We start from the raw sequence: 21528 nt of genomic DNA on the forward strand, positions 1-21528 counted from the left end.
TGGAGGTGTGAATATCCTTGGTGAATATGGACACTCCTCCACCTTTAGTGTTTTGGTCTTGGTTTGTTGGCCGAAAAGTGTGTTAAGAGTTGTAGCCTGGTATTGCAGGGCTGCTCTCTGGAGCCTTGAACCAGGTCTCAGTTACTGCACAGATATCGATGTTCTCCATTTTAAGGAGTCCCTCTAGAGAGTGAATTCTGAGGTTTAGACTTCTAGCATTACCTTCAGATTTTGCATGCTTGTATCTGTTACAGTGGTGGTTTTGTCCTTTGAACCTTGCCTAAAAAAGGCACTATAGGGGTGGCAAGAGCTTTAGGCAGTAACCTGAATCCCAGGGGTGACAGGTGCAGACCATCTCTGCCAAAGCATCATGGTTTGTCGATCATGTTGCCCCAGGCAGACAGATACTGGATCCCCTTTGAATGACACTAGAAGCTTAGTCAATTGTCAAAGTCATTTTGTCGTTATACTGTGGTATCATTCTGAGTGAAGGCAGGATGCTACTCAGGGCTAGGGTCATACCTGCCTGGGCCACATGATCTGAGAGCTCTTCCATGTCTCTTTTCATGTAGTCCAGGGAGGTACATCTCAAGTCATTCACTCCAACATGGACAATGACAGAGTCATATTTGTAATTGTTGTAGAGTGACTTGAGTGCATGCATTATGTTGCGGATCCTGGCACCCAATAGACAGCTGACTGTAATTTTCTCTTTGTTCAGCCTGGTGAGTGGGACATCAGTGAGTCACCTATGACTAAAGTTTTGGGTACGTTGTGTTGCCTTAGGGGCTGTTGTTGGGTGGCACACTGGTCTTGTGAGCTATGTGTCACTTTGGTTGTGACTGGTGTTTGTTTGCATTTCAACTTTGGAGGTCCTTGTTGCTTGGGAAGGTTAATGTTAAGGGCCTCTGCATATGTGGGTTTAGTGTTGCTATGTGTGGGTGTTGATGGTGTGAGTTTTGAAGGACTATGTGTTGCTTGAGGTGTTGTGCAGGTGCTACCCTTCTCCTCTTGACTGTTGAGCACAATCTTGGCTGGAGAGAGCTTTGCTTCCAGTTTGGCTATGTAAGTGCATCTCTTGCAGGTTGTAGTGTTGGGTGGTAGGAGGAGAGGGTTACCTGTGTACATGAGGCAGTTGCTGCATTGCCCCAGTATGCCCAGATTTACCAGGTGGACAGGAGAAATCACTGGAAGCTGACCCTTGGACATGCCTGTTTAGGTGTTTTTTTCTAAAGTACAAGTGCTGCTTTCCTTTACCTTTGCAAGGTACTTTGCAATTATAGGCTGTTTAGTGCCTACGATTAATTTCTCCTTATTAACAAGGAGAGCTGAATGCTTGTATCAGTTTAAGGCTTCTTAGTGCTTTCCAGCAGGTTCTAGAGCAAATGCTAGTCACAGGGGTTCAGATTTTAGTACTACTACTGAGAAACCAGCTAGTTCTAAGGGAAAATTTGAAGACCAGACTTTTTGGCACCTGGAATAGTTTAACCGTAGCCCTGTGGTGCTGCACGATGTGAAAAATATGCAAAGACTTGTGTTTTTAACCCAGAAAGTTGAAAGGGATAGAAATCAGCCAACAAAGGCTAAAATTATAATTTCAGAGCTGGAAACCACTCCTCTAGTGTTAGACAGGCATTACAATGCTCACCACTCCCACTGGTAAGCAGTAGGACTTCCCTCTACTACAGCAAGGTCTGGACAGCTCTGAACACAGAAAATAAAGTCCAGAAACCAGCAAAGCCTGGGATCTGGACTATACTAGCTAGGAAAGGCAGGAAACGAGCAAGCAAGATAATATTTTTTGGGGTGTTAAAACAGGCTAAACAATGCAATAATACACTAAATAAACACAGAAAAGGCTAACACACTTGAGTGTGTAGCCCTAAACAGTAAATACAATCAGAACTCTACAAAATTAGCAATTTAAAACTTTTTAAATGAAGCAAGGCAAGTGCACAACTGAAAAATGATTTAAGAGGCAGTAATCCAGCAGAAAAAGTACCTAGCCTACATATACAGAAAAGTCTATATATACAGAAAAGCAACTAAAACCATTCATATGAAGTGCAACCTAGAGAACTTGAGTTGTAGCAATATTAAGGCAAATATAGTTTTAATAAATGCACTAAAATATACTGTATATTTCCAAAATGTTTGAGAAGCACAGACAGAACATAAGGAAATTCAGACAATTTTTCTTTTTTTAAGAAAGGGAGAAAGGAAGAACAGAAGGAAAGACACTAAGTGGGTTGGCATTTTCAGATGTTCTCTCTGTATTAGGTAGAATGAGCTAATGACACTAGACTGGGAGGAGTGTCCAAGATCAAATTTAGAGTAGAGGCGGGCAATTTCAAAGCCACTAGAGCACTACAGAAATGTTTATCACAAGTGAGCCAATAGCTCAAAAGAACCAGTGAGGTGCTTTCTTCAAGCTGTAGCCATGACAACCCAACTAGACAATGACCGTAAACACTAAACTCTCACTGAAGTGGGGGATGATCTTTGCAAATTAAGATGGCCTGGACAATGAGCTCAGAAAACAGCCTCTATCAAACAACTAGGCCCACAACACAATCAAGAATATGGAGAATATTACAGCTACTACCTAAACTATTTTAGACACAACACACTGCAGAAATGTTTATCACAAACACAATCAGGAATATGGACAATATTACAGCTATGACCTAAACTATTTTAGGCAAAAAACCTACAGAAATGTTTATCACAAGTGAGCCAATAGCTATGAAATACAGTACAAGTATGCAGTCTACAATAACATTGCTATAAATATCTAGAATAAGCAATAACTACTACAAACAAGCAAAAAAAAACAGGCTACTTATTGCTATATGTGACAGATCAGCTGCTCCTACACAGATAGCTCTGTGTGTAATGGCTGAAACACTCAAGTTAACTTCTTAAATGAAAGTTGAAATCTGAAACAACTTTAAAAGAAGCTAAAAAAAACAGTGAGGTGCTTTCTCTAAACTGTAGCCCTGGGAACCCAACTAGACCATGACCATAAACAATAAAGTCTCACTGAAGTGGGGGGTGGTCGTTGCTAATTAAGATGGCCTGGACAATGAGCTCAGAAAACAGCCTCTAACAAACAGCTAGGCACACAACACAGTCAGGAATATGGAGAATATTAGAGCTACTACATAAACTATTTTAGACAGAACACACTGCAGAAATGTTTATCACAAACACAATTGGGAATATTGGCAATATTATAGCTATGACCTAAACGATTTTAGGCAGAAAACACTACAGAAATGTTTATCACAAGTGAGCCAATAGCTATAAAATACAGTACAAGTATGCAGTATACAAAAAAATTGCTATAAATATCTAGAATAAGCAATAACTACTACAAACAAGCAAAAAAAATGCTACTTATTGCTATATATCACAGATCAGCTGCTCCTCCTCAGATAGCTCTGTGTGTAATGGTTGAAACACTCAAGTTAACTTCTTAAAAAAAAGATGAAACCTGAAACAACTTTTAAAAAAAAGATCAAACGAACCAGTGAGGTGCTTTCTCCAAGCTGTAGCCCTGGCAACCCAACTAGACAATGACCATAAACATTAGACTCACACTGAAATGGGGGATGGTCTTAGCTAATCAAGATGGCCTGGACAATGAACTCAGCAAACAGCCTCTAACAAACAAACTAGGCCAACAGCAGAATCAGGAATATTGAGAATATTACAGCTACTACCTAAACTATTTTAGACAGAACACACTGCAGAAATGTTTATCACAAACACAATCAGAAATGTGGACAATTTTACAGCTATGACCTAAACTATTTTAGGCAGAAAACAAAAATAAATGCTTATCACAAGTGAGCCAATAGCTATGAAATACAGTACAAGTATGCAGTATATAATAAAATTGCTATAAATATCTATAATAAGCAATAACTACTACAAACAAGAAAAAAAATAGGCTACTTATTCCTATATATCAGAGATCAGCTGTTCCTCCTCAGATAGCTCTGTGTGTAATGGCGGAAACACTCAAGTTAACTTCTTAAAAGAAAGTAGAAACCTAAAACAACTTAACAAAAAGCTCAAAATAACCAGTGAGGTGCTTTCTCCAAGCAGCAGTCCTGGCAACCCATCTACACAATGACCATAAACACTAAACTCTCACTAAAGTGGGGGATGGTGTTTGCTATGATGGCCTGGGCAATGAGCTCAAAAAACAGCCTCTAACAAACAACTAGGCCCACAACACAATCAGGGATATGGAGACTATTACAGCTACAACCTAAACTATTTTAGACAGAATACACTAGAGAAATGTTTATCACAAACACAATCAGGAATATGGACAATATTACAGCTAAGACCTAAACAATTTTAGGCAGAAAACACTACAGAAATATTTAGCAAAGGTGAGCTAATAGCTATGAAATACAGTACAAGTATGCAGTATACAATAAAATTGGTATAAATATCTAGAATAAGCAATAACTACTAGAAACAAGCAAAAAACAGGCTACTTATTCCTATATATAACAGATCAGCTGCACCTCCTCAGATAGCTCTGTGTGTAATGGCTGAAAGACTCAAGTTAACTTCTTAAATGAAAGTTGAAATCTGAAACAACTTTAAAAAAAAGCTCAAAAGAACCAGTGAGGTGCTTTCTCTAAGCCGTAGCCCTAGCAACCCAACTAGGCAATGACCATAAACGGTAAACTCTCACTGAAGTAGGTGACAGTCTTTGCTACTTAAGATGGCCTGGACAATGAGCTCAGAAAACAGCCTCTAAGAAACAACTAGGCCCACAACACAATCAGGAATATGGAGACTATTACAACTACTACATAAACTATTTTAGACAGAACACATTGCAGAAATGTTTATCACAAACACAATTGGGAATATGGACAACATTATAGCTATGGCCTGAACTATTTCAGGCAGAAAACACTACAGAAATGTTTATCACAAGTGAGCCAATAGCTATGAAATACAGCACACGTATGCAGTATACAATAAAATTGCTATAAATATCTAGAATAAGCAATAACTACTACAAACAAGCAAAACAACAGGCTACTTATTGCTATATATCGCAGATCAGCTGCACCTCCTCAGATAGCTCTGTGTGTAATGGCTGAAACACTGAAGTTAACTTCTTAAAAGAAAGTTGAAACCTGGAACAACTTTAAAAAATGCTCAAAACAACCAGTGAGGTGCTTTCTCCAAGCCGTAGCCTTGGCAACCCAACTAGACAATGACTATAAACACTAGACTCTCACTGAAGTGGGGGGTGGTCTTTGCTAATTGAGATGGCCTGGACAATGAGCTCAGAAAACAGCCTCTAACAAACAAACTAGGCCAACAACACAGTCAGGAATATGGAGAATATTACAGCTACTACCTACACTATTTTAGACAGAACACCCTGCAGAAATGTTTATCACAAGTGAGCCAATGGCTATGAAATACAGTACAAGTATGCATTATACAATAAAATTGCTATAAATATCTAGAATAAGCAATAACTACTACAAACAAGCAAAAACAGGCTACATATTGCTATATATATATATCACAGATCAGCTGCTCTACCTCATATAGCTCTGTGTGTAATGGCTGAAACACTCAAGTTAACTTCTTAAAAGAAAGATATAACCTGAAACAACTTTACAAAAAGCTCAAAATAACCAGTGAGGTGCTTTCTAATCCAACTAGACAAAGACCATAAACACTAGACTCTCACTGAAATGGGGGATGGTCTTTCCTAATCAAGATGGCCTTGACAATGAACTCAGCAAACAGCCTCTAACAAACAAACTAGACCAACAACAGAATCAGGAATATGGAGACTATTACAGCTACTCCCTAAACTATTTTAGAAAGAACACACTGCAGAAATTTTTATCACAAACACAATCAGGAATCTGAATAATATTACAGCTATGTCCTAAACTGTTTTAGGCAGAAAACACAAAGAAATGCTTATCACAAGTGAGCCAATAGCTATGAAATACAGTACAAGTATGCAGTATACAATAAAATTGCTATAAATATCTATAATAAGCAATAACTACTACAAACAAGCAAAAAATAGGCTACTTATTCCTATATATCACAGATCAGCTGTTCCTCCTCAGATAGCTCTGTGTGCAATGGCGGAAACACTCAAGTTAACTTCTTAAAAGAAAGTAGAAACCTAAAACAACTTTACAAAAAGCTCAAAAAAAACAGTAAGGTGCTTTCTCCAAGCAACAGTCCTGGCAACCCATCTACACAATGACCATAAACACTAAACTCTCACTGAAGTGGGGGATGGTCTTTGCTAATTAAGATGGCCTGGACAATGAGCTCAGAAAACAGCCTCTAACAAATAACTAGGCCCACAACACAATCAGGAATATGGAGAATATTACAGTTACTACCTAAACTATTTTAGACAGAACACACTACAGAAATGTTTATCACAAACACAGTCAGGAATATGGACAATATTACAGCTAAGACCTAAACAATTTTAGACAGAAAACACTACAGAAATGTTTAGCACAAGTGAGGTAATAGCTATGAAATACAGTGCAAGTATGCAGTATGCAATAAAATTGCTATAAATATCTAGAATAAGCAATAACTGCTAGAAACAAGCAAAAAAACATGTTACTTATTGCTATATATCACAGATAAGCTGCTCCTCCTCAGATAGCTCTGTGTGTAATGGTTGAAGCACTCAAGTTAACTTCTTAAAAGAAAGTTGAAACCTGATATAACTTTAAAAAAAGCTCAAAAGAACCGGTGAGGTGCTTTCTCCAAGCCGTAGCCCTTGCAACCCAACTTGACAATGACCATAAACACTAAACTCTCAATTAAGTGGGGGATGATCTTTGCTAATTAAGATGGCCTGGACAATGAGCTCAGAAAACAGCCTTTAACAAACAACTAGGTCCACAACACAATCAGGAATATGGAGAATATTACAGCTACTACCTAAGCTATTTTAGGCAGAACACACTGCAGAAATGTTTAGCACAAACACAATCAGCAATATGGACGATATTACAGCTATGACCTAAACTATTTTAGGCAGAAAACACTACAGAAATGTTTATCACACGTGAGCCAATAGATATGAAGTACAGTACAAGTATGCAGTATACAATAAAATTGCTATAAATATCTAGAAGAAGCAATGAGTTCTAAAACAAGTAAAAAAATGGCTACTTACTTCTATATATCACAGATCAGCTGCTCCTCTTCAGATAGCTCTGTGTGTAATGGCAGAAGATGAAATCTGGCAGTGACTAGTTTTGATTTGTCAGCAAGGAAGGATGTTCTTCGTTCCCCATTGCTGCAGTCCTTACTATTGGGTATAGTCCACGTCCAGTTGACCGACGCCATATCCTCAGTCTTTTTTGCCGCGTGGTCCAATGCAGAAGCAGTTTTGCGAGTGCAGGTTGGCGTTCTGAAATATTTCCAAAACCGGAGTTTCAGACCGAAACAGAGTTGGTTTCTTGCCTTAGTATTTAACCGGATGTCAGAAAAAGTGAATAACTGTATTTCTTGTGGGAAACAGATACCTCATAGGGATTACCATACCTTGTGTATACCTTGTTTAGGGCCTGAGCACGACGTTGTTGGTTGCCGCTCTTGTGCTAGGTTTAACAAACGCACTATTAAGAGGAGGTTAGACTGTGCCAGGTTAGTGTTTGGGAAGCTATAAAATGCCGCCGGATGTTCGGACGCCCCGGCCCAAGAGAGCGCAAGGACAAAACAGCGGCCTAGGGTTGATGAACCGGCAGTCCCGGACGCCGGTTCTTTAGAAGGCTCAGTGGAGCCAGAGGTTTTGCCAGGAGTTTCCATGGAGTCTCAGGCAGAAACTTTACTGTTACAGGATGTGCCTTCTCAGGAGGTAGGCCAGGCTGAGGGGCTTCTCAGGTAACTGTTCTTCCCTCTCTTCCCAAGGTAGTTAGAGCCTCTCCTTCTGTTGCCAAAACTTCTTTGAGAGGTAGGCCTAGTTCAGCTTCAGTGGGGGCTTCTCCTAGCATTTCGGGTTCTGTACCTAAGAAACATATGCTTAAAATGGCAGAAGATTTAATTACTATGATTAGAGGTTCTATGCCCCCGCCTGATAAGAGGCCTAGGGTGGAACCGAGTTTGATAGTTTTGAACAGTGTTCAGAGGCTTCAGAGTCTTCAAGGAAGACTTGCAGGAGTATCCTACTTATTCTGATTCTGATGTGGATGATTCCACTCCTACAGCTTCTCCTCCTGAGGATTTCTCATTTTCAGAGACTCTGCATTCCATGAGGGAGCACTTTAAATGGGAAGGCCAGGATTACTCTGATTCCAGGAAAAGGCTTAGGAATTCTTGTTTTTACCCCAGCATCAGCCCTTAGCTATTTCTCCTGTGTTGAATGTGGTGGAAGATGTTTTGCAGAGGCTTCCCTGAACCCTGACTCTTTGCCTCCTGCTCCTGTTAAGCCTGATAGGTATTATAGGGTGCCCGAAGCTCATAAGTATTTGTTTAAGAGTCCTAGGGCGGACCCAGAAACTATTTCTCAAGGGCCTAAACGTGTTAAGGCTTCTGTGGTTAAAAATCCTGTTCCCACTGATAAAGAGGCAAGGGCTTTGGATAGGTGGGGAAAGAAAGTGTATACTTCTTCCACTCTAGCCATGAGAGCGTTGAATTGTCAGTTTCACATGCTAAAATATCAGAATTATCTCCTTTCACAATTAAAATCTAAGGTGGATGCTTTGGCGGAAGGTATTGAGTGTAAAGAGTTGCTGGATTTGGTTCATGTGTCTGAACAAGTGGGTAAGCATTCTTTGCAATGTGGTTTTGATGCTGTACAGGCCTCCTCGAGGGTGGCTGCTACTAGTTCTGTTCTTCGCAGGCATGCCTGGTTGAAGGATCAGAATTTAGCTGAGCATGTTAAGACAAGGATTTTGGATGCTCCTTTACAGTCTGATGTGTTGTTTGGATCGCCTGTGGAAGCAGTTTTAAAGAAAATGGAGGACAAAGCTAAGTCTATGCAAACTGTTAAAGATTTTTTGCAGGTGCAGCCACCGAAGTTTAGTAGAAATTGGCCTGCTAAGGGGTGGACATATCCTGCTTATGATTCCCAGTCTAGGGGTAGGTCTAGACGTGGTAGGGGCAGGGCTCAATGTTCTTTTAGGCCTAGAACAGGCAGTTCACCTGCTCAGACTTCTGGTGAGGGCAGGGGTCAGTCCTTTCGTAAACAGACCCAATGACCTGTCTTTTCAGCTGCCAGTAGATTCTCGTCTGGCAGCTCCTTTGGGAGGAAGACTGTCTCTTTTCAAAGAAAATTGGGATTTAATTACTCAAGACAAATGGGTGTTGGATATCATTCACCACGGTTACAGATTTTATTTCCATACAATGCCCCCTTTCAAAGGCATGCCAGACGTTCCTCCTCCACAAAGAAAGGAGGCTCACAAGCAAGTTTCTCAGTTACTCCAGATGGGGGCCATTCAGCCAGTCCCTGTATCAGAAAGGGGCCTAGGATTTTATTCTCGCCTGTTCCTAGTACCAAAGAAGGGGAACACGTGGAGACCAATTTTGGATTTATCTCTCCTCAACACTTTTCTGGACATTCCCAAGTTCAAGATGTTGACGTTACAACAGCTTTTACCTCTGCTGGGCAAAGATCACTGGATGGTAACTTTAGATCTCAAGGAAGCTTACCTTCATGTGCCTATAAGGCTAAGTTGCAGGAAGTATCTGCGGTTTCGAGCTGGAAATTCTCATTATCAGTTCTCTGCATTGCCCTTTGGCTTATCTACTGCCCAGAGTATTCACAAAGGTTCTGGCTCCAGTGATAGCTTACTTCAGGCTTCAAGGAATTCAAATCTATCCTTACTTGGACGACTGCCTGATTCTGGCTCAAGAAAAGGAAGACCTTCTACAGCATCTGGAATATGTTATAGCAGTGCTAAGATGCCTAGGGTATTCTGTGAACGAAATAAAGTCCAGTCTAGTACCCTCTCAAGACATGTGCTTTCTGGGTGTGAGACTGAATACAGCAGCCCAGATGGCCTTTTTAACCCCGGACAAACAAAAGAGTCTGTCACTTTACTTCCATCAACTATCTCATCAGTCCGTGCTGACTGCAAGGACAGTCCTTCAAGCATTAGGGTTCATGGCATCTTGTATTCTGGTGCTTCCCAATGCCAAACTGCATATGAGGAAGCTACAATGGTATCTCAAAATGTATGGACACAGCACTGCCAGGATTTGGACACTGTCATTCAAATAATACCTTGCCTTCAAAAGAATTTTTGTGGTGGGCTCAGGAATGTCACCTAAACAAGGGACTCTCTGTGACCCGGCCAGAAGAGTCAGATTTTAACGACAGATGCCTCGGACATTGCTTGGGGAGCTCATCTAAATGGAAAGTGGATACAAGACAAGTGGCCTGCCAGACTACAGCATCTACATATCAACATGAAGGAGATGTTAGCAGTCCAGTTTGCATTAATGGCTTTCAAGGAGTTACTTCTTCCAGGGCAGGTGTTGATTCTAACAGACAACACAACTGTCATGTGGTACATCAACAAGCAAGGGGAACACATTCTTATCCTCTATGCAGGCAAGCAATGATTTTATGGGAGACTGCGCTAAGCTTGCAACTAACTCTTCAGGCAAGGTTTCTGCCGAGCACAGAACTCCTTAGCAGATGTGTTAAGCAGACAAATCATGGATCCCCACGAGTGGAAACTGGATCTTCATGTATTTCAAAATTGACAGTGTCATGGGGAACTCCAGACATAGATCTGTTCGCTTCTCCACTAAACCACCAGCTGCCACAGTATTGCACAAAGGGGTTTCATCACACAGCTTGGAAAGTGGATGCTCTGTCTTTCAGTTGGAAAAACCTTCATGTGTATGCCTTTCCTCCTCTGCCTCTTCTTCCAAAGGTACTATTAAAGGTCAGACAAGACAGGCCAAGGATGATTTTGATAGCTCCAGATTGGCCTCGCAACACTGGTACCCACTACTACGGAGTCTGGTAAGGAAGCCTCCATGGCCTTTACCTCTGATTCCTCATCTGTTATCTCAGAAGGATGGTCATCTGCTCAATGTCAAGCTTCACTCTCTTCATCTTACAGCCTGGCATATTCTGTGTTGAAACACAGCAGGTCTCAACTTCCTCAACAAGTTTTAAATGTGATTATGGAAGCTAGAAGACCTAGTACAAGGAAAGTGTACGCAGAAAAATGGAAGAGATTTTTATTTTGGAGTACAGCAAAGAATTTGCAGGTTTCTGAGCCTAATTTGAGTGTGGCTCTTCAATATCTTACTGAGTTATTGGACAAAGGTTTGTCCTTCTCTTCCATTAAGATTCATGCTGCAGCAATTTCAGCTCACTATGATTGTGACCCACCATTGTTTTCGCATCCTTTGTTCAAGCAGTTTCTTAGAGGGCAAAGAATATAAGACCCCACGAGCTCCTACTCCTGCTTGGGATCTCAATTTTGTGTTGGAAAAACTTACTCTACAACCTTTTGAGCCTGGCTACTGCTGAATTGAAATACTTGTCATGGAAGACTGCTTTTCTGTTGGCTATTACTTCTGCAAGAAGGGTGTCTGAGTTGCAGGCCCTTATGGCAGTAGAGCCATTTTGATTTTCCATAAGGATAGGGTATCATTACGTACTAATCCTTCCTTTATGCCTAAGGTGGTTTCTAGTGTGGCTTTAAACCAAACTATTCATTTGCCTACTTTTATGCAGACCCCCAAAATAAAGGAAAAGATTTTGCACACTTTAGATGTACACAGGCAATTCGTGCTATTATTTAAGCAGGACTAAGGATTTCAGGCAGTCTCAGCAGTTGTTTGTTTCTTTTGCTTTGAGTTCACAGGGCAAGCCTGTGTCAAAACAAACTATTTCTAGGTGGATTGGCTTTTGCATTGCATTTTGTTATTCCCATCATGGCAAGGAGATTCCAGCTGGGATTAGGCCTCATTCCACTAGGGCTACTGCCACTTCAACAGCATTTCTAAGGGGTGGCAACTAAGGATATTTTGGAAGCGGCTACTTGGAGTTCAGTGCATACTTTCTCTAAGCATTATCACCTTCCTATCTACTCTAAGTCTAGGGCTGGTTTTGCCACAGCTGTTTTGCAAGGCATGTTGTCAGCTCCTGCTTCTTTATGATTTGCCAGCCTCCCTTACCTCTGCTTTGGGATTCTACCCAATAGTAAGGACTGCAGCAATGGGGAACGAAGAACATAGTACAGTTTTGTACCTACCATAAATGTAGATGTTCGAGGATCCCCATTGCTGCAGTCTCCCTCCTTCCCCTCTGTGTTTAGGGGTGGTTGTGTAGGTGAGGTTACATGCTTATATTTTTGTATATATTCTTGTATATATTGTACATATTTTTGGTGCAGGTATTTTGGGCCTTGTCTTTTTAGGGTCTTCTGACATCTGGGGCAAGAAAAGACTGAGGATATGACGTCGGTCATGCGCATTAGTACCCTGACGTACTGACGACAGTCTAATGCGCCCTGACCGACGCAGCCCTTACTGGTATTCGGCCGACTGGGCCTTGGACTATACCCAATAGTAAGGACTGCAGCAATGGGGATCCTCGAACATCTACATTTATGGTAGGTACAAAACTGTACTATTTGGCCCTGTAAAGTTTTTTCCAGTGTGGAGAATACTTTTTTTATGCATGCTTTGCAAAAGGTTAAATTGGGGTGATTGTCAAGGGTTATATTAGTATGTTTTGTGGATTCTACCTTTGATAAAGTAGTTGCAACAGAAGCTGTGATAGACAATGAGTTGTTATTAAAAGATGCTGTCATGTCTGTTGAAGGGTGGGCATGCATACTGCTGGTTATAGAGGGAGGGGACATAAATGAGAAGAGCACTGATTTAGTGCATGAGCCATTAAGGTGAACGCTCAAACTGCTATAGATAAGTTTAGTGAGAGTAAGAGGACATCTAAAGAAGTGGGCTGACAGTGCAGAGGAAACAACCTGAAATTGGAATTGTAGTAATTTACTTGAGTACTGGTCAAGTTTACCTGGCCCATCTGATTTACCTCATATTTCACATAAAAAGTGAAAAGAAGTAGGCCAAGAACTGAATTTGGGAAACTTCAATGTTTACTGGGAAGTGTGAGGAGACTAGGCTATTAGATTTTACATACTGTGATCCATTACCAAGATAACTGAAACTGTACTTGTGAGCACTAAGACAAAAGAAATTTTATTTATTGTCTGTAGTATACAGTGCAACATCATGTGAAATGCTTTTAAGAGATCTAATAAAATTACATTATTGAAATGACCAGAGTAAATATTTTCATAAATGTATACACGTGCTCTGTTTGTTCCATGATGTGAGTGCAAAGCATGATAACTGAAATTAAATTCAAATTTAGAAGGTGATGATCGGTACATTTTTCCAAGACTTTTGACAGCGGGGTTATTAGGATGATGAGACAGGTATTTGCTATTAGAAATTGAAGTTCATTCAATGAATACAAGATCCATCCAAAGACATTTATTAATAATCCTTGGAGAAAAGTTATTTCTCTCATAGACATCTTCCAGTCAGATCCAAACTCTCTTGATTGGCCTTAGTATTTACACATACCCAGGGATTCATGAAGCTTGCCCCAGGTGCAGGTGTAGCGTCGGCGTTCTAACACCAAATATGGCCGCTGAGCGATTCAGGTAGGAGCTGTTTCCACATGCACCACCTGCGTATGCTACGCCCGCACAACCCCTGAGCCATGTATGCTAATTACCCCATGTGCAGCAGTGTAGCATGCAAATGAAGATATGTAGCGATTCAGGAAGTGATGCAGGTGTAGTGTAAGCATGCAGAAATGTAAACCTTAGAAAACAGTTTACATTTTTGCAAACATAAAATCGGAGCCATGACAGCTGACCAAACACATGTATTATAATGTTAATATATGCCAATGGCTAAATATATAGCCATTGGCATAAAAAAATGTACAAAATATAAAATTAACATTTAATATATACAGTCGCAGTATCGGGATGTGAAAGTGCAGGGCAGCGGTGCACAAAGGTGATCACAAGGAATATATAAAAATATAGAATAAAACTGCAATGAAACACATATCACGATTTCCCCATAATAGTCAATGGTAGGTATGCCACACCATACTCATGGCATAAGGGTTGCTAAGGGGCAATGACAGTGTTATGCACAGTAGCTTGGAATTAGTAGGCAATGCCATGCAAATGAGAGGAGTAATAGCGAATCGCAGACTCTCCGCTGGTGTAAGGATGCACATCACAGCATAGTGTTACAACATCGAGGTGAGCCCTTGAGATAAAGATGACATCAAGAGAATGGTGTGTCGCAATTACTGTAAGCACATTGGAGCATTGCTAAACCAGTCTACCCCTAGCTAGACAAAGCTGCAGGATAGGGGTGTGTCAAATCACCCATAGCTATGCTTAGCTGAGAGTACACAAGGTAACCGAGTATGCATGTGAACAGAGATGAAAACACGCGTAAACCCGGTAAACTGGTATGCACATCGCGCACTGCAGCCAAAACAGGAAGGATATAGGAAAGAAATAAGGAAATGCTGCAGCAGTGAAATTAGAGTACAAATGACTAATTAAGACCTAGGAGCCTACAGTGGGCCATTGACAACAGCTCACAAGGCTGCAAGCAGCTACCTACAGAACAGGGAAGGGGAGGGGCTGTACTGCAAAGAAAACAGCAAAGTGTCAAAGTAGAACAAAGGTGTTATGCAGTATATCAGCTACAAGGCACATTTCACCATGACTGGGTAGGGAAAGTACAAAACAAGAAAGATGGCAGGTGGATGCATGCCTGATAATGGGAGGGGATCCAGGTCTAAAAGTGAATTAAAGGGCAACAGATTAATCAAGGCAGGCAAGTAGATCTCCACAGTAAAGGCCCCACACTTGCATTACTCATTTCAAAACCCATAATTAAGACACGCAGCAGCTGGAATAGTTCATACACACCCACTTACATCAGCAGCATCCATAGCACAATACTATAAAGTGTGAAAGCACCTCACACACATTTGAGTATTCCCATACACTCTGCACCAGTGGTGTATACAGATGGGGAACTTTTATTATGTACATGTTAGGGGCTGCCATAGCTTTGATCCACCAGCATGTGTTGGAGACTGAAGGTGGTGTGGAGGATGATGCACACGACCACCGCAAACACCAGAGGAGGAGGAGAGTGTTCAGACCCAGGCTAACCTACCAGGGGCTACATGATCTGGAGATAGTAGAGCATTACAGGGTGGACAGGGACACCCTACAGCAACTTGTGGAGCTGTGTCGGCCGCAACTCAGAGTTAGAACAAACAGAAGGGAACCCATCCCAGTGGATACAAAGGTATGTGCAAGCCTGAGAATACTAGCTACAGGTACCTTTCAAAGACCAACTGGGGATATCATGGGGATCTCACAGGCATCAGAATCCAGGGTACTACACCAGTTCCTGGATGCCATGTTACCACATGTCAATGAGCACATATACTTTCCCCGAATGCAGGAGGAGTTGGCCAGCAATATGAGTCTCTTCCACCATGTGGCAGAATACCAAGAGGTACTGGGTGCAAGAGACTGCACGGACATACACATCAAGCCACCACCCGGTGAGCAGGAAAGGCACTACATAAACCACAAGGGATACCCCTCCATCAACTGCCAGGTTGTGTGCAATGCCCAGGGCATTATCATGGATGTGTGTGCTGGCAGCCCTAGAAGCTATCACAACTACCACATCTGGCATGCCTCACAGCTATATCGGTTATTTTCCAGGGAGGACATCCCAAATAGCCACCTGGTGGGGGATGCTGTCTATGCACTGGAACTGTGGATGATGACTCACATCAGAAATGCACATACACCCATGCAGGAACGCCATAATGAGGCACACACACAAACCAGAATCATCATACAGCATGTGTTTGGGATGCTGAAATCAGGGTTCCATTGCTTGGACATATAGGTTCATAGGTTCATAGGTTCATACTAGGCTATCTGCTCTAGGGCATTTATAAGCCTAGCCAGAGTGTGTTTGGCTTTCGCCACCCATTTTAAATTAATTTTGCTATGCCCTTTTTTGAGGTTAGTATACTGTGCCTCTGTCTAACAGTGACACAGAAGTGATACCCAGGGTAAGCCTACGATCTCCCATCCAGTCATCAAGATTCCTCTTGAAGAGAGTCAGTGAGGGACTCTGCCTAACCTGGACTGGGATTTTATTCCAGAGTGAAGGGAGCCTCTGGGTTATGAATCTGTCCCTCCAGCATGTCCTATTTATTTCAGTGCTGAGGTTTAAGTCTCTCGAGCACGTAGCTTGATGGGATTTGGATTTTCTGAGGTGCAGCATGTCCATTAATTCCAGGTTGGACATGGCTTTATACGTCAGGCACAGATTGACTCTGAGCAGGCGGTATGCCACTGAGTAGAGCTGGAGTTTCTTTAACCAGGCAGCATATGGCATCTGTTTGAGCCCTTTGATCCTCTTGATGAGGTACTTTTGGGTTCTTTCCAGTTGCTGCAGGTGTCTGGTAAGGTACATCCCAAAAGGGGCATTGTACTCAATTATGGGCCTGATGAGGGATGAGTAAAGATGCACGATGACCTCCCCTGATCTAGATGTGAATCCCTTCATGATTAGGTGGGCTATATAAAATGTTTTTCGAACCACTTTGGCCACGTGGTTGTCAAATGAGAGATTGCTATCAACTTGGGTCCCCAGGTCCCTAATTACTTCTTCTGTACTTAATGGATTACCACCTATGTGGTAATTTGTGAGCACTTTGTTTTTGCCAAAGGGGATGACTATACACTTTTTGGCGTTTAGCTTGAGGCCATGGTTCTGGCACCAATTGTCTGTTTCTATGAGGCCCTTTTGGAGGATGCTTGTGTCAGCTGGAGAGTCGATTATGGCACCCAGTTTGCAGTCATCTGCAAACTTGGTCAGCCACAGTCCTTCCATGTTGGCCTGTACCTCCGAGAAATATATACCGAACAAGAGAGGTCCCAGGACTGAGCCTTGTGGGATGCCACTTGTAACTGGTTTGGAGTCTGACATGGCTCCAGCAATTCTAACCATGTGGGTTCTGTCCAGTTTGCAACCCATCTAGTGACATAGGGTTTATATTTAAGCTGGTGAGCTTATCTATAATGCCAGAGTGGGGTATTGTATCAAAGGCTTTTGCAAGGTCCAGGTAGGCTGTGTGGACCACCTTCCCCTCGTCAATGGCCTTGGTGACTGTTTCAAAGAAATCAACCAGGTTTAAGAGGCAGGATCTGCCCTAAACAAAGCCGAACTGGGTAGGATCCAGTGTCTGTAGGTCCCCAATATCTTTATGCATGAGGACCATGGTGATCCTTTCCATAGCTTTGCAGACCAAGCTAGTCAGGCTTATGGGGCGATAGTTTCCAGGATCTGTTGAGGCACCACCTTTGTGGAGAGGGACCACTGTTGCTGCACGCCACTCTTTGGGTACATATCCTGTAGTAAGGCTGAGATTGAACAGTAGTTTTATGTTTGGGTTTACCTCTTCTTGGAGTTCATGTAGGATGCAGCCTGAGACACCGTCTGGTCCCATTGATGCTGTGTTTTTTGCTTTGGAGAGGGCAGCTCTTACCTGAGCATCTTGAGATGTCAGGGGGGGGCAGCACTCTGCTGTGATAGATATTTGCCCTTTTGGTGGGGGGGTGGAGGGGGAGAAGTTTGTGCTGAACCTGTCAGCTAGGATGTTGGCAATGTCTGTGGGTTCAATGTATTTTTTGTCATTTTGGAGTAATTCTGAGCATATGTGGGAATTCCCACCCAGGTTCCTAACATAACTAAAGAAAGCCTTGTGATTATCCTTAGTGTCCTGTGCAATGTTTTTCTCAAAGCTGGCCTTAGACGATTTTATGAGTGCCCGTAGTTTTTTGATAATACTGATCAGAGATGCCTTCCCTTTTTGGGATTTTTCTCTATCATGAAGTAGCTTCCTCCTTCTATTGTATTGTTTGTTTATGGCTGGAGTACACCAGACAGGACATCTGCCTTTGGAGGATTGGGTTTTGATTTTATTTGGGATTGCATAATCCATGCATTCCTGAAGGTGTTCATAGAATGCATTTATAAAGGATTCTGCGGTTTGGGCCGTATTTTCCACAGGCTCGGGGGCTTTGAAGGATTCCACCTCAGTTTTGAGGAGTGTGAAATTTGCTTTAGAGAAATTTTTCACTGTGGTTTCTGGGCAGGGGGTGGGGTCGGGATGTGAATATCCAGTGAGATTAGTTTATGGTCTGATCTTACCAGTGAGGGATACACTTCTGGTCTGGAGCATAGAGTCCCCATGTTGGTGATGATCAGGTCCAGTATGTTTTCCCCTCTTGTGGGGTGGTGATATCTGGTGGAGCCTTGCAGTACTCTCCAGGCATGTGTGCCCACATCTTCATAGTGTGTGCCATGCCACACAATATGGTCCTGCGGAAACAGCTGCAGCAGGGACAGAATGGTGAAGGCTCTCACATCCCACCAACATTGCCAAGGGCCCCACAGGCACAGAGGTACTCAGACCACAAATCCCCTGAGCCAGCCCCAGTAGGTAGATGGAGGTGTGCCCAGTATGCCCATGCCTTGGCAAAGAGGGAACATATAGCACACTCACTGACAGTGTAGGCACCTAGGAAATGACACCTTTCCACACCTGCACACACAGTAAAAATGGATGGCACATACACAAGACTACCTGTAAATTGTCATGTATAGGCAGTCTACTGTGTGCATCCAACATAGGCAGCCCTCAACTATTGCACACGCAACAGCCATTGGCACAAGGTAAGTCAACACCTGACCAGTAAATTAAGCTATCAGCATATGCAGATACTGTATGTATAGATTCATAGGTAGATACTTGGGCAACTGCCAGAGGCCATTCATAAGGCCAGCCAAAATGTGTCAGCTTTTTCCACCCCATTGATTCATTAACCATCCCTCTGTGGAGCAGAGCCAGTGGTGGGATCCCTGGGGTGCATCTACTGTTCCCCATCCACCCTTCAAGGTTTCTCTTGCAGAGTGTTAGTGAGGGGCTCTGTATAATGTAGTTAGGGATGTTGTTCCAAAGTATGGGGAATGTCTGTGACAGGAAGCTGTCCCTCCAGCATCTCCCGGTTATTGTTGAGGCAAGGTCAGCTCACTACAGTGTGTGGCTCACTGTGACATGGATTCCCATAGGTGGAGCATATCCATCAAGCCTGAGTTCGACATGGCTGTGTTGGTCAGTGGAGATCATCTCTGGGTAAACTAGATGCCACTGAGTTAAGCAGAAGTTCATTCAGTCCAGCTGCATAGGCCATATGTTGGAGGCCAGTATTCCCCTTAGTGAGGTACATTCGTGGACCCCCCAGCTGTTGGACGTGTCCTCTGAGGTACATCCCACATGGGTTATTATACCCTATGATGGGACTGATGAGTGATGAGTAAAGGGGCACTATAACCCCAGTATGTCTAGATGGGAATCCTTTAGTAGTCAGATGGTCTACATAGAAGGATGTCCTAACTACTGTGGAGATATGATTGTCACAGGGGAGATCACTATCTACCTTAGTTCCCAGATACCCCATTACCTCATCTGTATTGAAGTGGCTGCCACTCATGTGTTAATATGTGGGTGCCAATTCCACAATGGAATGACTATGCAGTTAGTGGCACTTGGCTGGAGGCCGTGTTATTGGCACCTTGTGAAGTTCTCTGTGAGGCCTCCTGAGGGATGTCCGTGTCAGCTGGACTATCAATCATGGCTCCCAGTTTACAGTCATTGCCAAACATGGCCTGCTGTAGTCCACCTGTGTTTGCCTGTACATCTGAGATGTATATGCTGAACAGTAGGGCTCCCAGGACTGAGTCCTGTGGGACACCTGTTGTCACTGTTCAAGAGTTGGACCTGGAGACTGCTAGTCGTACCATGTGGGTTCTGTGTGTAAGCCCATTGGCAACCCAACCTGTGATGTATGGGTGAATGTACAGGCTGGTGTGATTATCAATAATACCTGAGTGTGGCATGGTGTCAAAAGCCTTGGTGAGGTCCAGGTAGTATGTGTGAACCACCACCCCTGTCATCTAATGTCTTGGGACTGTATGTAAGATGTTAAACTGGTTCAGTAGGCATGAGCTACACTCAACCAAGCTGACCTGGATTGGGGCACGTGTTTCAAAGGTTACCAATGTCATTGTTAATGAGTGCCATGAGGATGCAAAATATACCATTACAGACAAGGCTAGTCAGGCTTATGGTGTGGTAGTTACCATGGTCAGTTGTGATTTCTCTGTGATGAAGTGGAATAACTGTTGCCATGCACCATTGCATGGGCATGTAGCCTGTGGAGAGGCTGAGGTAGGAATGATTAATTAGGTGGGGGGCAGGTTGTCTTGTACAGTTTGCAAGATGCAGTCTGGGTTAACATCTGCCTCCATTGATGCTGTGTTCTGCTGTTAGAGAGGGCCATTTCCACCTGTGTGTCTTTGATGATTGGGATACTGTCCCTTTCAGGTAGTGTTGTGGGCTCTTTAGAGGGTGAAGTATGCGCCAAATGTATCTGCAAGGATGTTGACAATATCAGTAGGGTCAGCATATTTTGTGCTATATTTCACTGGCACAGTGCAAATCTGTGTGTCACCATGTAGATCCTTGACATAACCAAAGAAGGCTTTGTGGTTATCTTTCGAATCTTTGAGTATTCTCCTGCTGATGTTAGCCTTGAATGATGTCATGAGGGACCTATGTTTCATACTTATAGTGGTCACTGATGTCTGCCCTTCATGGAATTTGCTGTGTGTCTGGAACACTGTCCTACGTCTTTAGTATAGCCTGTTTATAGCAGAGGTCCACCAGACTGGTGTCCTTGTCTAGGAGGAGTGAGTCTTGGTTTACCAGTGATGGCACAATCCATACATCCATGTAGGTGCTTATAGACTGCATTTGCAAATCTGTCTGTATCTTGAGCAGTGTTTCCCCTTAGCGTGAGGGCTGTGAAACCCCCCACCCCTGTCACTAGTACTGTAAATTTAGCTGTAGGAAAGGTATACACTGTGGTATCAGTGGGTGGGGGAGATGCTAGGGTGTGGAAACAGTGAATAGTTTATGGTCAGATCTAACCAGTGACCGGTTAACCTCCACTGTGGTGCACCTGTTGCCCATGTTGGTGATGACCACATCTAGTAGTTTCCACCCCACGTTAAGGAGGTTATCACCTGATACAGGGCATATGAGGTGATACATTCCAGGAAGCACTAATGCTGGAAGTGAGTACCAGAGTATGTTTCCCAGTTAATGGTATGTTAGTTGACATCAACCAATGCCAGGGTGTGCATTAGGATTGTTGTGTTCTCCACTGTCTCCAGGTAGGTGGAGTGGAGGTCCTGGGTCATGAATGGTGATCAGTGGCAGGCCCCATTCCACATTGCAGTTGTGGCTGATGTTAGCTGCACATGTTTGATCACAGAGGTATCATGCTGTCC

Source organism: Protopterus annectens, chromosome 1.part1, assembly GCF_019279795.1.
Source record: "Protopterus annectens isolate FY-2018-M chromosome 1.part1, PAN1.0, whole genome shotgun sequence".
Classification (NCBI taxonomy): domain Eukaryota; kingdom Metazoa; phylum Chordata; order Ceratodontiformes; family Protopteridae; genus Protopterus; species Protopterus annectens.